Raw genomic sequence first — 16,134 nt, forward strand, 5'->3', positions numbered from 1 at the left:
AACAATACCTGTCAAAGCAACAGGACTCTGGCACTGTGAGCTTCCTCCAGCAATCCCTGTCAATGCACCAGGACCCTGGCACTGTGTGCTTCCTCCAGCAATCTCTGTCAAAGCGACAGGACTCTGGCACTGAGAGCTTCCCCCTGCAGTGCCAGTCAATGCCAAAGGACTCTGGCACTGTGAGCTTCGTCCAACAATCCCTGTCAAAGCAACAGGACTCTGGCACTGTGAGCTTCCTCCAGCAATCCCTGTCAAAGCAACAGGACTCTGGCACTGTGTGCTTCCTCCAGCAATCTCTGTCAAAGCGACAGGACTCTGGCACTGTGAACTTCCTCCAGCAATCCCTGTCAAAGCAACAGGACTCTGGCACTGTGAGCTTCCTCCAGCAATCCCTGTCAATGCACCAGGACCCTGGCACTGTCAGCTTCCTCCAGCAATCCCTGTCAAAGCAACAGGACTTTGGCACTGTGTGCTTCCTCCAGCAATCTCTGTCAAAGCGATAGGACTCTGGCACTGTGAGCTTCCCCCTGCAGTGCCAGTCAATGCCAAAGGACTCTGGCACTGTGAGCTTCGTCCAACAATCCCTGTCAAAGCATCCGGACTCTGGCACTGTGAGCTTCCTCCAACAATACCTGTCAAAGCAACAGGACTCTGGCACTGTGAGCTTCCTCCAGCAATCCCTGTCAATGCACCAGGACCCTGGCACTGTCAGCTTCCTTAGTAGGGCCTATCAGTACAATAGAAACCCGTAAGAGTGAGCTTCCTCTAGTAGCTGCCATCAACGCAACATGACCCCTGGCATTGCCAGCTTCCCTCAGCAATCCCTGTCAATGCATCAGAACTCTGACACTGTGAGCTTCGTCCAACAATCCCTGTCAATGCTACAGGACCCTGGCACTGTCAGGTTCCTCCAGCAATCCCTGTCAAAGCAACTGGACTCTGGCACTGTGTGCTTCCTCCAGCAATCCCTGTCAAAGCAGCAGGACTCTGGCACTGCGAGCTTCCTCCAGCAATCCCTGTCAATGCAACAGGACCCTGGCACTGTCAGCTTCCTCCAGCAATCCCTGTCAAAGCAACAGGACTCTGGCACTGTGTGCTTCCTCCAGCAATCTCTGTCAAAGCGACAGGACTCTGGCACTGTGAGCTTCCCCCTGCAGTGCCAGTCAATGCCAAAGGACTCTGGCACTGTGAGCTTCGTCCAACAATCCCTGTCAAAGCATCCGGACTCTGGCACTGTGAGCTTCCTCCAACAATACCTGTCAAAGCAACCGGGCTCTGGCACTGTGAGCTTCCCTCAGCAATCCCTGTCAATGCATCACGACTCTGGCACTGTGAGCTTCGTCCAACAATCCCTGTCAAAGCATCCGGACTCTGGCACTGTGAGCTTCCTCCAGCAATCACTGTCAATGCACCAGGACCCTGGCACTGTCAGCTTCCTCAGTAGGGCCTATCAGTACAATAGAAATCCGTAAGAGTGAGCTTCCTCTAGTAGCTGCCATCAACGCAACATGACCCCTGGCATTGCCAGCTTCCCTCAGCAATCCCTGTCAATGCATCAGGACTCTGACACTGTGAGCTTTGTCCAACAATCTCTGTCAAAGCGACAGGACTTTGGCACTGTGAGCTTCCCCTTGCAGTGCCAGTCAATGCCAAAGGACTCTCGCACTATGAGCTTCGTCCAACAATCCCTGTCAAAGCATCCGGACTTTGACACTGTGAGCTTCCTCCAACAATACCTGTCAAAGCAACAGGACTCTGGTACTGTGAGCTTCCTCCAGCAATCCCTGTCAATGCTCCAGGCCCCTGGCACTGTCAGCTTCCTCAGTAGGGCCTTTCAATGCAATAGAAACCCGTAAGTGTGAGCTTCCTCTAGCAGCTGCCATCAACGCAACATGACCCCTGGCATTGCCAGCTTCCCTCAGCAATCCCTGTCAATGCATCAGGACTCTGGCACTGTGAGCTTCGTCCAACAATCCCTGTCAAGGCAACAGGACCCTGGCACTGTCAGCTTCCTCCAGCAATCCCTGTCAAAGCAACAGGACTCTGGCACTGTGTGCTTCCTCCAGCAATCCCTGTCAAAGCAACAGGACTCTGGCACTGTGAGCTTCCCTCAGCAATCCCTGTCAATGCATCAGGACTCTGACACTGTGAGTTTCGTCCAACAATCCCTGTCAATGCAACAGGACCCTGGCACTGTCACCTTCCTCCAGCAATCCCTGTCAAAGCAACAGGACTCTGGCACTGTGCTTCCTCCAGCAATCTCTGTCAAAGCGACAGGACTCTTGCACTGTGAGCTTCCTCCAGCAATCCCTGTCAATGCACCAGGACCCTGGCACTGTCAGCTTCCTCCAGCAATCCCTGTCAAAGGAACAGGACTTTGGCACTGTGTGCTTCCTCCAGCAATCTCTCTCAAAGGGACAGGACTCTGGCACTGTGAGCTTCCCCCTGCAGTGCCAGTCAATGCCAAAGGACTCTGGCACTGTGAGCTTCATCCAACAATCCCTGTCAAAGCATCCGGACTCTGGCACTGTGAGCTTCCTCCAACAATACCTGTCAAAGCAACAGGACTCTGGCACTGTGAGCTTCCTCCAGCAATCCCTGCCAATGCACCAGGACCCTGGCACTGTCAGCTTCCTCAGTAGGGCCTCTCAGTGCAATAGAAACCCGTAAGTGTGAGCTTCCTATAGTAGCTACCATCAACACAACATGACCCCTGGCATTGCCAGCTTCCCTCAGCAATCCCTGTCAATGCATCAGGACTCTGACACTGTGAGCTTCGTCCAACAATCCCTGTCAATGCAACAGGACCCTGGCACTGTCAGCTTCCTCCAGCAATCCCTGTCAAAGCAACAGGACTCTGGCACTGTGTGCTTCCTCCAGCATTCTCTGTCAAAGCAACAGGACTCTTGCACTGTGAGCTTCCCCCTGCAGTGCCAGTCAATGCCAAAGGACTCTGGTACTGTGAGCTTCCTCCAGCAATCCCTGTCAATGCACCAGGACCCTGGCACTGTCAGCTTCCTCAGTAGGGCCTATCAATGCAATAGAAACCCGTAAGTGTGAGCTTCCTCTAGTAGCTGCCATCAATGCAACATGACCCCTGGCATTGCCAGCTTCCCTCAGCAATCCCTGTCAATGCATCAGGACTCTGACACTGTGAGCTTCGTCCAACAATCCCTGTCAATGCAACAGGAACCTGGCACTCTCAGCTTCCTCCAGCAATCCCTGTGAAAGCGACGGAACCCTGGCACTGTCAGCTTCCTCAGTAGGGCCTATCAATGCAATAGAAACCCGTAACTGTGAGCTTCCTCTAGTAGCTGCCATCAACGCAACATGACCCCTGGCATTGCCAGCTTCCCTCAGCAATCCCTGTCAATGCATCAGGACTCTGACACTGTGAGCTTCGTCCAACAATCCCTGTCAATGCAACAGGACGCTGGCACTGTGAGCTTCCTCCAGCAATCCCTGTCAATGCACTAGGACCCTGGCACTGTCAGCTTCCTCAAGCAATCCCTGTCAAAGCAACAGGACTCTGGCACTGTGTGCTTCCTCCAGCAATCTCTGTCAAAGCGATAGGACTCTGGCACTGTGAGCTTCCTCCAGCAATCCCTGTCAAAGCAGCAGGACTCTGGCACTGCGAGCTTCCTCCAGCAATCCCTGTCAATGCAACAGGACCCTGGCACTGTCAGCTGCCTCCAGCAATCCCTGTCAAAGCAACAGGACTCTGGCACTGTGTGCTTCCTCCAGCAATCTCTGTCAAAGCGATAGGACTCTGGCACTGTGAGCTTCCCCCTGCAGTGCCAGTCAATGCCAAAGGACTCTGGCACTGTGAGCTTCGTCCAACAATCCCTGTCAAAGCATCCGGACTCTGGCACTGTGAGCTTCCTCCAACAATTCCTGTCAAAGCAACAGGGCTCTGGCACTGTGAGCTTCCTCCAGCAATCACTGTCAATGCACCAGGACCCTGGCACTGTCAGCTTCCTCAGTAGGGCCTATCAGTACAATAGAAATCCGTAAGAGTGAGCTTCCTCTAGTAGCTGCCATCAACGCAACATGACCCCTGGCATTGCCAGCTTCCCTCAGCAATCCCTGTCAATGCATCAGGACTCTGACACTGTGAGCTTTGTCCAACAATCTCTGTCAAAGCGACAGGACTCTGGCACTGTGTGCTTCCTCCAGCATTCTCTGTCAAAGCAACAGGACTCTTGCACTGTGAGCTTCCCCCTGCAGTGCCAGTCAATGCCAAAGGACTCTGGTACTGTGAGCTTCCTCCAGCAATCCCTGTCAATGCACCAGGACCCTGGCACTGTCAGCTTCCTCAGTAGGGCCTATCAATGCAATAGAAACCCGTAAGTGTGAGCTTCCTCTAGTAGCTGCCATCAATGCAACATGACCCCTGGCATTGCCAGCTTCCCTCAGCAATCCCTGTCAATGCATCAGGACTCTGACACTGTGAGCTTCGTCCAACAATCCCTGTCAATGCAACAGGAACCTGGCACTCTCAGCTTCCTCCAGCAATCCCTGTGAAAGCGACGGAACCCTGGCACTGTCAGCTTCCTCAGTAGGGCCTATCAATGCAATAGAAACCCGTAACTGTGAGCTTCCTCTAGTAGCTGCCATCAACGCAACATGACCCCTGGCATTGCCAGCTTCCCTCAGCAATCCCTGTCAATGCATCAGGACTCTGACACTGTGAGCTTCGTCCAACAATCCCTGTCAATGCAACAGGACGCTGGCACTGTGAGCTTCCTCCAGCAATCCCTGTCAATGCACTAGGACCCTGGCACTGTCAGCTTCCTCAAGCAATCCCTGTCAAAGCAACAGGACTCTGGCACTGTGTGCTTCCTCCAGCAATCTCTGTAAAAGCGATAGGACTCTGGCACTGTGAGCTTCCTCCAGCAATCCCTGTCAAAGCAGCAGGACTCTGGCACTGCGAGCTTCCTCCAGCAATCCCTGTCAATGCAACAGGACCCTGGCACTGTCAGCTGCCTCCAGCAATCCCTGTCAAAGCAACAGGACTCTGGCACTGTGTGCTTCCTCCAGCAATCTCTGTCAAAGCGATAGGACTCTGGCACTGTGAGCTTCCCCCTGCAGTGCCAGTCAATGCCAAAGGACTCTGGCACTGTGAGCTTCGTCCAACAATCCCTGTCAAAGCATCCGGACTCTGGCACTGTGAGCTTCCTCCAACAATACCTGTCAAAGCAACAGGGCTCTGGCACTGTGAGCTTCCTCCAGCAATCACTGTCAATGCACCAGGACCCTGGCACTGTCAGCTTCCTCAGTAGGGCCTATCAGTACAATAGAAATCCGTAAGAGTGAGCTTCCTCTAGTAGCTGCCATCAACGCAACATGACCCCTGGCATTGCCAGCTTCCCTCAGCAATCCCTGTCAATGCATCAGGACTCTGACACTGTGAGCTTTGTCCAACAATCTCTGTCAAAGCGACAGGACTCTGGCACTGTGAGCTTCCCCTTGCAGTGCCAGTCAATGCCAAAGGACTCTCGCACTATGAGCTTCGTCCAACAATCCCTGTCAAAGCATCCGGACTCTGACACTGTGAGCTTCCTCCAACAATACCTGTCAAAGCAACAGGACTCTGGCACTGTGAGCTTCCTCCAGCAATTCCTGTCAATGCTCCAGGACCCTGGCACTGTCAGCTTCCTCAGTAGGGCCTTTCAATGCAATAGAAACCCGTAAGTGTGAGCTTCCTCTAGCAGCTGCCATCAATGCAACATGACCCCTGGCATTGCCAGCTTCCCTCAGCAATCCCTGTCAATGCATCAGGACTCTGGCACTGTGAGCTTCGTCCAACAATCCCTGTCAAGGCAACAGGACCCTGGCACTGTCAGCTTCCTCCAGCAATCCCTGTCAAAGCAACAGGACTCTGGCACTGTGAGCTTCCCTCAGCAATCCCTGTCAATGCATCAGGACTCTGACACTGTGAGTTTCGTCCAACAATCCCTGTCAATGCAACAGGACCCTGGCACTGTCACCTTCCTCCAGCAATCCCTGTCAAAGCAACAGGACTCCCTCACTGTGCTTCCTCCAGCAATCTCTGTCAAAGCGACAGGACTCTTGCACTGTGAGCTTCCTCCAGCAATCCCTGTCAATGCACCAGGACCCTGGCACTGTCAGCTTCCTCCAGCAATCCCTGTCAAAGGAACAGGACTTTGGCACTGTGTGCTTCCTCCAGCAATCTCTGTCAAAGGGACAGGACTCTGGCACTGTGAGCTTCCCCCTGCAGTGCCAGTCAATGCCAAAGGACTCTGGCACTGTGAGCTTCGTCCAACAATCCCTGTCAAAGCATCCGGACTCTGGCACTGTGAGCTTCCTCCAACAATACCTGTCAAAGCAACAGGACTCTGGCACTGTGAGCTTCCTCCAGCAATCCCTGCCAATGCACCAGGACCCTGGCACTGTCAGCTTCCTCAGTAGGGCCTCTCAGTGCAATAGAAACCCGTAAGTGTGATCTTCCTCTAGTAGCTACCATCAACGCAACATGACCCCTGGCATTGCCAGCTTCCCTCAGCAATCCCTGTCAATGCATCAGGACTCTGACACTGTGAGCTTCGTCCAACAATCCCTGTCAATGCAACAGGACCCTGGCACTGTCAGCTTCCTCCAGCAATCCCTGTCAAAGCAACAGGACTCTGGCACTGTGTGCTTCCTCCAGCATTCTCTGTCAAAGCAACAGGACTCTTGCACTGTGAGCTTCCCCCTGCAGTGCCAGTCAATGCCAAAGGACTCTGGTACTGTGAGCTTCCTCCAGCAATCCCTGTCAATGCACCAGGACCCTGGCACTGTCAGCTTCCTCAGTAGGGCCTATCAATGCAATAGAAACCCGTAAGTGTGAGCTTCCTCTAGTAGCTGCCATCAATGCAACATGACCCCTGGCATTGCCAGCTTCCCTCAGCAATCCCTGTCAATGCATCAGGACTCTGACACTGTGAGCTTCGTCCAACAATCCCTGTCAATGCAACAGGAACCTGGCACTCTCAGCTTCCTCCAGCAATCCCTGTGAAAGCGACGGAACCCTGGCACTGTCAGCTTCCTCAGTAGGGCCTATCATTGCAATAGAAACCCGTAACTGTGAGCTTCCTCTAGTAGATGCCATCAACGCAACATGACCCCTGGCATTGCCAGCTTCCCTCAGCAATCCCTGTCAATGCATCAGGACTCTGACACTGTGAGCTTCGTCCAACAATCCCTGTCAATGCAACAGGACGCTGGCACTGTGAGCTTCCTCCAGCAATCCCTGTCAATGCACTAGGACCCTGGCACTGTCAGCTTCCTCAAGCAATCCCTGTCAAAGCAACAGGACTCTGGCACTGTGTGCTTCCTCCAGCAATCTCTGTCAAAGTGATAGGACTCTGGCACTGTGAGCTTCCTCCAGCAATCCCTGTCAAAGCAGCAGGACTCTGGCACTGTGAGCTTCCTCCAGCAATCCCTGTCAATGCAACAGGATTCCGAAACTGCGAGCTTCCTCCAGCAATCCCTGTCAAAGCAGCAGGACTCTGGCACTGTCAGCTTCCTCCAGCAATCCCTGTCAATGCAACAGGAGCCTGGCACTGTCCGCTTCCTCCAGCAATCCCTGTCAATGCAACAGGACTCTGGCACTGTGTGCTTCCTCCAGCAATCTCTGTCAAAGCGACAGGACTCTGGCACTGTGAGCTTCCTCCAGCAATCCCTGTCAATGCACCAGGACCCTGGCACTGTCAGCTTCCTCAAGCAATCCCTGTCAAAGCAACAGGACTCTGGCACTGTGTGCTTCCTCCAGCAATCCCTGTCAAAGCAACAGAACTCTGGCACTGCGAGCTTCCTCCAGCAATCCCTGTCAAAGCAGCAGGACTCTGGCACTGCGAGCTTCCTCCAGCAATCCCTGTCAATGCAACAGGATTCCGAAACTGCGAGCTTCCTCCATCAATCCCTGTCAAAGCAGCAGGACTCTGGCACTGCGAGCTTCCTCCAGCAATCCCTGTCAATGCAACAGGACCCTGGCACTGTCAGCTTCCTCCAGCAATCCCTGTCAAAGCAACAGGACTCTGGCACTGTGCTTCCTCCAGCAATCTCTGTCAAAGCGACAGGACTCTGGCACTGTGAGCTTCCTCCAGCAATCCCTGTCAAAGCAACAGGACACTGGCACTGTGAGCTTCCTCCAGCAATCCCTGTCAATGCACTAGGACCCTGGCACTGTCAGCTTCCTCCAGCAATCCCTGTCAGAGGAACAGGACTCTGGCACTGTGTGCTTCCTCCAGCAATATCTGTCAAAGGGACAGGACTCTGGCACTGTGAGCTTCCCCCTGCAGTGCCAGTCAATGCCAAAGGACTCTGGCACTGTGAGCTTCGTCCAACAATCCCTGTCAAAGCATCCGGACTCTGGCACTGTGAGCTTCCTCCAACAATACCTGTCAAAGCAACAGGACTCTGGCACTGTGAGCTTCCTCCAGCAATCCCTGTCAATGCACCAGGACCCTGGCACTGTCAGCTTCCTCAGTAGGGCCTATCAGTGCAATAGAAACCCGAAAGTGTGAGCTTCCTCTAGTAGCTGCCATCAATGCAACATGACCCCTGGCATTGCCAGCTACCCTCAGCAATCCCAGTCAATGCATCAGAACTCTGACACTGTGAGCTTCGTCCAACAATCCCTGTCAATGCTACAGGACCCTGGCACTGTCAGCATCCTCCAGCAATCCCTGTCAAAGCAACAGGACTCTGGCACTGTGTGCTTCATCCAGCAATCTCTGTCAAAGTGAAAGGACTCTTGCACTGTGAGCTTCCCCCTGCAGTGCTAGTCAATGCCAAAGGACTCTGGTACTGTGAGCTTCGTCCAACAATCCCTGTCAAAGCAACAGGACTCTGGCACTCTGAGCTTCCTCCAGTAATCCCTGTCAAAGCAACAGGACTCTGGCACTGTGTGCTTCCTCCAGCAATATCTGTCAAAGCGACAGGACTCTGGCACTGTGAGCTTCCTCCAGCAATCCCTGTCAAAGCAAAAGGACCCTGGCACTGTCAGCTTCCTCAGTAGGGCCTATCAATGCAATAGAAACCCGTAAGTGTGAGCTTCCTCTAGTAGCTGCCATCAACGCAACATGACCCCTGGCATTGCCAGCTTCCCTCAGCAATCCCTGTCAATGCATCAGGACTCTGACACTGTGAGCTTCGTTCAACAATCCCTGTCAATGCAACAGGACTCTGCCACTGTGAGCTTCCTCCAGCAATCCCTGTCAATGCACCAGGACCCTGGCACTGTCAGGTTCCTCAAGCAATCCCTGTCAAAGCAACAGGACTCTGGCACTGTGTGCTTCCTCCAGCAATCTCTGTCAAAGCGATAGGACTCTGGCACTGTGAGCTTCCTCCAGCAATCCCTGTCAAAGCAGCAGGACTCTGGTACTGCGAGCTTCCTCCAGCAATCCCTGTCAATGCAACAGGATTCCGAAACTGCGAGCTTCCTCCAGCAATCCCTGTCAAAGCAGCAGGACTCTGGCACTCTGAGCTTCCTCCAACAATACCTGTCAAAGCAATAGGGCTCTGGCACTGTGAGCTTCCCTCAGCAATCCCTGTCAATGCATCACGACTCTGACACTGTGAGCTTCGTCCAACAATCCCTGTCAATGCAACAGGACCCTGGCACTGTCAGCTTCCTCCAGCAATCCCTGTCAAAGCAACAGGACTCTGGTACTGTGTGCTTCCTCCAGCAATCTCTGTCAAAGCAACAGGACTCTGGCACTGTGAGCTTCCTCCAGCAATCCCTGTCAAAGCAACAGGACTCTGCCACTGTGAGCTTTCTCCAGCAATCCCTGTCAATGCACGAGGACCCTGGCACTGTGAGCTTCCTCCAGCAATCCCTGTCAAAGCAACAGGACTCTGGCACTTTGTGCTTCCTGCAGCAATCTCTGTCAAAGCGACAGGACTCTGGCACTGTGAGCTTTCCCCTGCAGTGCCAGTCAATGCCAAAGGACTCTGGCACTGTGAGCTTCGTCCAACAATCCCTGTCAAAGCATCCGGACTCTGGCACTGTGAGCTTCCTCCAACAATACCTGTCAAAGCAACAGGACTCTGGCACTGTGAGCTTCCTCCAGCAATCCCTGTCAAAGCAACAGGACTCTGGCACTGTGAGCTTCCTCCAGCAATCTCTGTCAAAGCGACAGGACTCTGGCACTGTGAGCTTCCCCCTGCACTGCCAGTCAATGCCAAAGGACTCTGGCACTGTGAGCTTTGTCCAACAATCCCTGTCAAAGCATCCAGACTCTGGCACTGTGAGCTTCCTCCAACAATACCTGTCAAAGCAACAGGACTCTGGCACTCTGAGCTTCCTCCAGCAATCCCTGTCAAAGCAACAGGACTCTGGCACTGTGAGCTTCTTCCAGCAATCCCTGTCAATGCACCAGGACCATGGCACTGTCAGCTTCCTCAGTAGGGCCTATCAGTGCAATAGAAACCCGTAAGTGTGAGCTTCCTCTAGTAGCTGCAATCAACGCAACATGACCCCTGGCATTGCCAGCTTCTCTCAGCAATCCCTGTCAATGCATCAGGACTCTGACACTGTGAGCTTCGTCCAACAATCCCTGTCAAAGCAACAGGACTCTGGCACTGTGAGCTTCCTCCAGCAATCCCTGTCAATGCACGAGGACCCTGGCACTGTCCGCTTCCTCCAGCAATCCCTGTCAAAGCAACAGGACTCTGGCACTGTGTGCTTCCTCCAGCAATCTCTGTCAAAGCGACAGGACTCTGACACTGTGAGCTTCGTCCAACAATCCCTGTCAAAGCAACAGGACTCTGGCACTGTGAGCTTACTCCAGCAATCCCTGTCAATGCACGAGGACCCTGGCACTGTCAGCTTCCTCCAGCAATCCCTGTCAAAGCAACAGGACTCTGGCACTGTGTGCTTCCTCCAGCAATTTCTGTCAAAGCGACAGGACTCTGGCACTGTGAGCTTCCACCTGCAGTGCCAGTCAATGCCAAAGGACTCTGGCACTGTGAGCTTCATCCAACAATCCCTGTCAAAGCATCCGGACTCTGGCACTGTGAGCTTCCTCCAACAATACCTGTCAAAGCAACAGGACTCTGGCACTGTGAGCTTCCTCCAGCAATCCCTGTCAAAGCAACAGGACTCTGGCACTGTGAGCTTCCTCCAGCAATCCCTGTCAATGCACCAGGACCCTGGCACTGTCAGCTTCCTCCAGCAATCCCTGTCAAAGCAACAGGACTCTGGCACTGTGTGCTTCCTCCAGCAATCTCTGTCAAAGGGACAGGACTCTGGCACTGTGAGCTTCCCCCTGCAGTGCCAGTCAATGCCAAAGGACTCTGGCACTGTGAGCTTCGTCCAACAATCCCTGTCAAAGCATCCAGACTCTGGCACTGTGAGCTTCCTCCAACAATACCTGTCAAAGCAACAGGACTCTGGCACTGTGAGCTTCCTCCAGCAATCCCTGTCAAAGCAACAGGACTCTGGCACTGTGAGCTTCCTCCAGCAATCCCTGTCAATGCACCAGGACCCTGGCACTGACAGCTTCCTCCAGCAATCCCTGTCAATGCAACAGGACTCTGGCACTGTGTGCTTCCTCCAGCAATCTCTGTCAAAGCGACAGGACTCTGGCACTGTGAGCTTCCCCCTGCAGTGCCAGTCAATGCCAAAGGACTCTGGCACTGTGAGCTTCGTCCAACAATCCCTGTCAAAGCATCCGGACTCTGGCACTGTGAGCTTCCTCCAACAATACCTGTCAAAGCAACAGGACTCTGGCACTGTGAGCTTCCTCCAGCAATCCCTGTCAATGCACCAGGACCCTGGCACTGTGTGCTTCCTCCAGCAATCTCTGTCAAAGCGACAGGACTCTGGCACTGAGAGCTTCCCCCTGCAGTGCCAGTCAATGCCAAAGGACTCTGGCACTGTGAGCTTCGTCCAACAATCCCTGTCAAAGCAACAGGACTCTGGCACTGTGAGCTTCCTCCAGCAATCCCTGTCAAAGCAACAGGACTCTGGCACTGTGTGCTTCCTCCAGCAATCTCTGTCAAAGCGACAGGACTCTGGCACTGTGAACTTCCTCCAGCAATCCCTGTCAAAGCAACAGGACTCTGGCACTGTGAGCTTCCTCCAGCAATCCCTGTCAATGCACCAGGACCCTGGCACTGTCAGCTTCCTCCAGCAATCCCTGTCAAAGCAACAGGACTTTGGCACTGTGTGCTTCCTCCAGCAATCTCTGTCAAAGCGATAGGACTCTGGCACTGTGAGCTTCCCCCTGCAGTGCCAGTCAATGCCAAAGGACTCTGGCACTGTGAGCTTCGTCCAACAATCCCTGTCAAAGCATCCGGACTCTGGCACTGTGAGCTTCCTCCAACAATACCTGTCAAAGCAACAGGACTCTGGCACTGTGAGCTTCCTCCAGCAATCCCTGTCAATGCACCAGGACCCTGGCACTGTCAGCTTCCTTAGTAGGGCCTATCAGTACAATAGAAACCCGTAAGAGTGAGCTTCCTCTAGTAGCTGCCATCAACGCAACATGACCCCTGGCATTGCCAGCTTCCCTCAGCAATCCCTGTCAATGCATCAGAACTCTGACACTGTGAGCTTCGTCCAACAATCCCTGTCAATGCTACAGGACCCTGGCACTGTCAGCTTCCTCCAGCAATCCCTGTCAAAGCAACTGGACTCTGGCACTGTGTGCTTCCTCCAGCAATCCCTGTCAAAGCAGCAGGACTCTGGCACTGCGAGCTTCCTCCAGCAATCCCTGTCAATGCAACAGGACCCTGGCACTGTCAGCTTCCTCCAGCAATCCCTGTCAAAGCAACAGGACTCTGGCACTGTGTGCTTCCTCCAGCAATCTCTGTCAAAGCGACAGGACTCTGGCACTGTGAGCTTCCCCCTGCAGTGCCAGTCAGTGCCAAAGGACTCTGGCACTGTGAGCTTCGTCCAACAATCCCTGTCAAAGCATCCGGACTCTGGCACTGTGAGCTTCCTCCAACAATACCTGTCAAAGCAACCGGGCTCTGGCACTGTGAACAGCAATCCCTGTCAATGCATCACGACTCTGACACTGTGAGCTTCGTCCAACAATCCCTGTTAATGCAACAGGACCCTGGCATTGTCAGCTTCCTCCAGCAATCCCTGTCAAAGCAACAGGACTCTGGCACTGTGTGCTTCCTCCAGCAATCCCTGTCAAAGCAACAGGACTCTGGCACTGTGAGCTTCCTCCAGCAATCCCTGTCAATGCACGAGGACCCTGGCACTGTCAGCTTCCTCCAGCAATCCCTGTCAAAGCAACAGGACTCTGGCACTGTGTGCTTCCTCCAGCAATCTCTGTCAAAGCGACAGGACTCTGGCACTGTGAGCTTCCCCCTGCAGTGCCAGTCAATGCCAAAGGACTCTGGCACTGTGAGCTTCGTCCAACAATCCCTGTCAATGCATCCGGACTCTGGCACTGTGAGCTTCCTCCAACAATACCTGTCAAAGCAACAGGACTCTGGCACTGTGTGCTTCCTCCAGCAATCTCTGTCAAAGCGACAGGACTCTGGCACTGTGAGCTTCCCCCTGCAGTGCCAGTCAATGCCAAAGGACTCTGGCACTGTGAGCTTCATCCAACAATCCCTGTCAAAGCAACAGGACTCTGGCACTGTGAGCTTCCTCCAGCAATCCCTGTCAAAGCAACAGGACTCTGGCACTGTGTGCTTCCTCCAGCAATCTCTGTCAAAGCGACAGGACTCTGGCACTGTAAACTTCCTCCAGCAATCCCTGTCAAAGCAACAGGACTCTGGCACTGTGAGTTTCCTCCAGCAATCCCTGTCAATGCACCAGGACCCTGGCACTGTCAGCTTCCTCCAGCAATCCCTGTCAAAGCAACAGGACTCTGGCACTGTGTGCTTCCTCCAGCAATCTCTGTCAAAGGGACAGGACTCTGGCACTGTGAGCTACCCCCTGCAGTGCCAGTCAATGCCAAAGGACTCTGGCACTGTGAGCTTCATCCAACAATCCCTGTCAAAGCATCAGGACTCTGGCACTGTGAGCTTCCTCCAACAATACCTGTCAAAGCAACAGGACTCTGGCACTGTGAGCTTCCTCCAGCAATCCCTGTCAATGCACCAGGACCCTGGCACTGTCAGCTTCCTCAGTAGGGCCTATCAATGCAATAGAAACCCCTAATTGTGAGCTTCCTCTAGTAGCTGCCATCAACGCAACATGACCCCTGGCATTGCCAGCTTCCCTCAGCAATCCCTGTCAATGCATCAGGACTCTGGCACTGTGAGCTTCGTCCAACAATCCCTGTCAAAGCAACAGGACCCTGGCACTGTCAGCTTCCTCCAGCAATCCCTGTCAAAGCAACAGAACTCTGGCACTGTGTGCTTCCTCCAGCAATCTCTGTCAAAGCGACAGGACTCTGGCACTGTGAGCTTCCCCCTGCACTGCCAGTCAATGCCAAAGGACTCTGGCACTGTGAGTTTCGTCCAACAATCCCTGTCAAAGCATCCGGACTCTGGCACTGTGAGCTTCCTCCAACAATACCTGTCAAAGCAACAGGGCTCTGGCACTGTGAGCTTCCCTCAGCAATCCCTGTCAATGCATCACGACTCTGACACTGTGAGCTTCGTCCAACAATCCCTGTCAAGGCAACAGGACCCTGGCACTGTCAGCTTCCTCCAGCAATCCCTGTCAAAGCAACAGGACTCTGGCACTGTGTGCTTCCTCCAGCAATCCCTGTCAAAGCAACAGGACTCTGGCAGTGTGAGCTTCCCTCAGCAATCCCTGTCAATGCATCAGGACTCTGACACTGTGAGCTTCGTCCAACAATCCCTGTCAATGCAACAGGACCCTGGCACTGTCACCTTCCTCCAGCAATCCCTGTCAAAGCAACAGGACTCTGGCACTGTGCGTCCTCCAGCAATCTCTGTCAAAGCGACAGGACTCTTGCACTGTGAGCTTCCTCCAGCAATCCCTGTCAATGCACCAGGACCCTGGCACTGTCAGCTTCCTCCAGCAATCCCTGTCAAAGGAACAGGACTCTGGCACTGTGTGCTTCCTCCAGCAATCTCTGTCAAAGGGACAGGACTCTGGCACTGTGAGCTTCCCCCTGCAGTGCCAGTCAATGCCAAAGGACTCTGGCACTGTGAGCTTCGTCCAACAATCCCTGTCAAAGCATCCGGACTCTGGCACTGTGAGCTTCCTCCAACAATACCTGTCAAAGCAACAGGACTCTGGCACTGTGAGCTTCCTCCAGCAATCCCTGTCAATGCACCAGGACCCTGGCACTGTCAGCTTCCTCAGTAGGGCCTATCAGTGCAATAGAAACCTGTAAGTGTGAGCTTCCTCTAGTAGCTGCCATCAACGCAACATGACCCCTGGCATTGCCAGCTTCCCTCAGCAATCCCTGTCAATGCATCAGGACTCTGACACTGTGAGCTTCGTCCAGCAATCCCTGTCAAAGCAACAGGACTCTGGCACTGTGTGCTTCCTCCAGCATTCTCTGTCAAAGCGACAGGACTCTGGCACTGTGAGCTTCCCCCTGCAGTGCCAGTCAATGCCAAAGGACTCTGGCACTGTGAGCTTCATCCAACAATCCCTGTCAAAGCATCCGGACTCTGGCACTGTGAGCTTCCTCCAACAATACCTGTCAAAGCAACAGGACTCTGGCACTGTGAGCTTCCTCCAGCAATCCCTGTCAAAGCAACAGGACTCTGGCACTGTGAGCTTCCTCCAGCAATCCCTGTCAATGCACCAGGACCCTGGCACTGTCAGCTTCCTCCAGCAATCCCTGTCAAAGCAACAGGACTCTGGCACTGTGTGCTTCCTCCAGCAATCTCTGTCAAAGGGACAGGACTCTGGTACTGTGAGCTTCCCCCTGCAGTGCCAGTCAATGCCAAAGGACTCTGGCACTGTGAGCTTTGTCCAACAATCCCTGTCAAAGCATCCAGACTCTGGCACTGTGAGCTTCCTCCAACAATACCTGTCAAAGCAACAGGACTCTGGCACTGTGAGCTTCCTCCAGCAATCCCTGTCAATGCACCAGGACCCTGGCACTGTCAGCTTCCTCCAGCAATCCCTGTCAATGCAACAGGACTCTGGCACTGTGTGCTTCCTCCAGCAATCTCTGTCAAAGCGACAGGACTCTGGCACTGTGAGCTTCCCCCTGCAGTGCCAGTCAATGCCAA

Source organism: Triturus cristatus, chromosome 1_1, assembly GCF_964204655.1.
Source record: "Triturus cristatus chromosome 1_1, aTriCri1.1, whole genome shotgun sequence".
Lineage (NCBI taxonomy): Eukaryota > Metazoa > Chordata > Amphibia > Caudata > Salamandridae > Triturus > Triturus cristatus.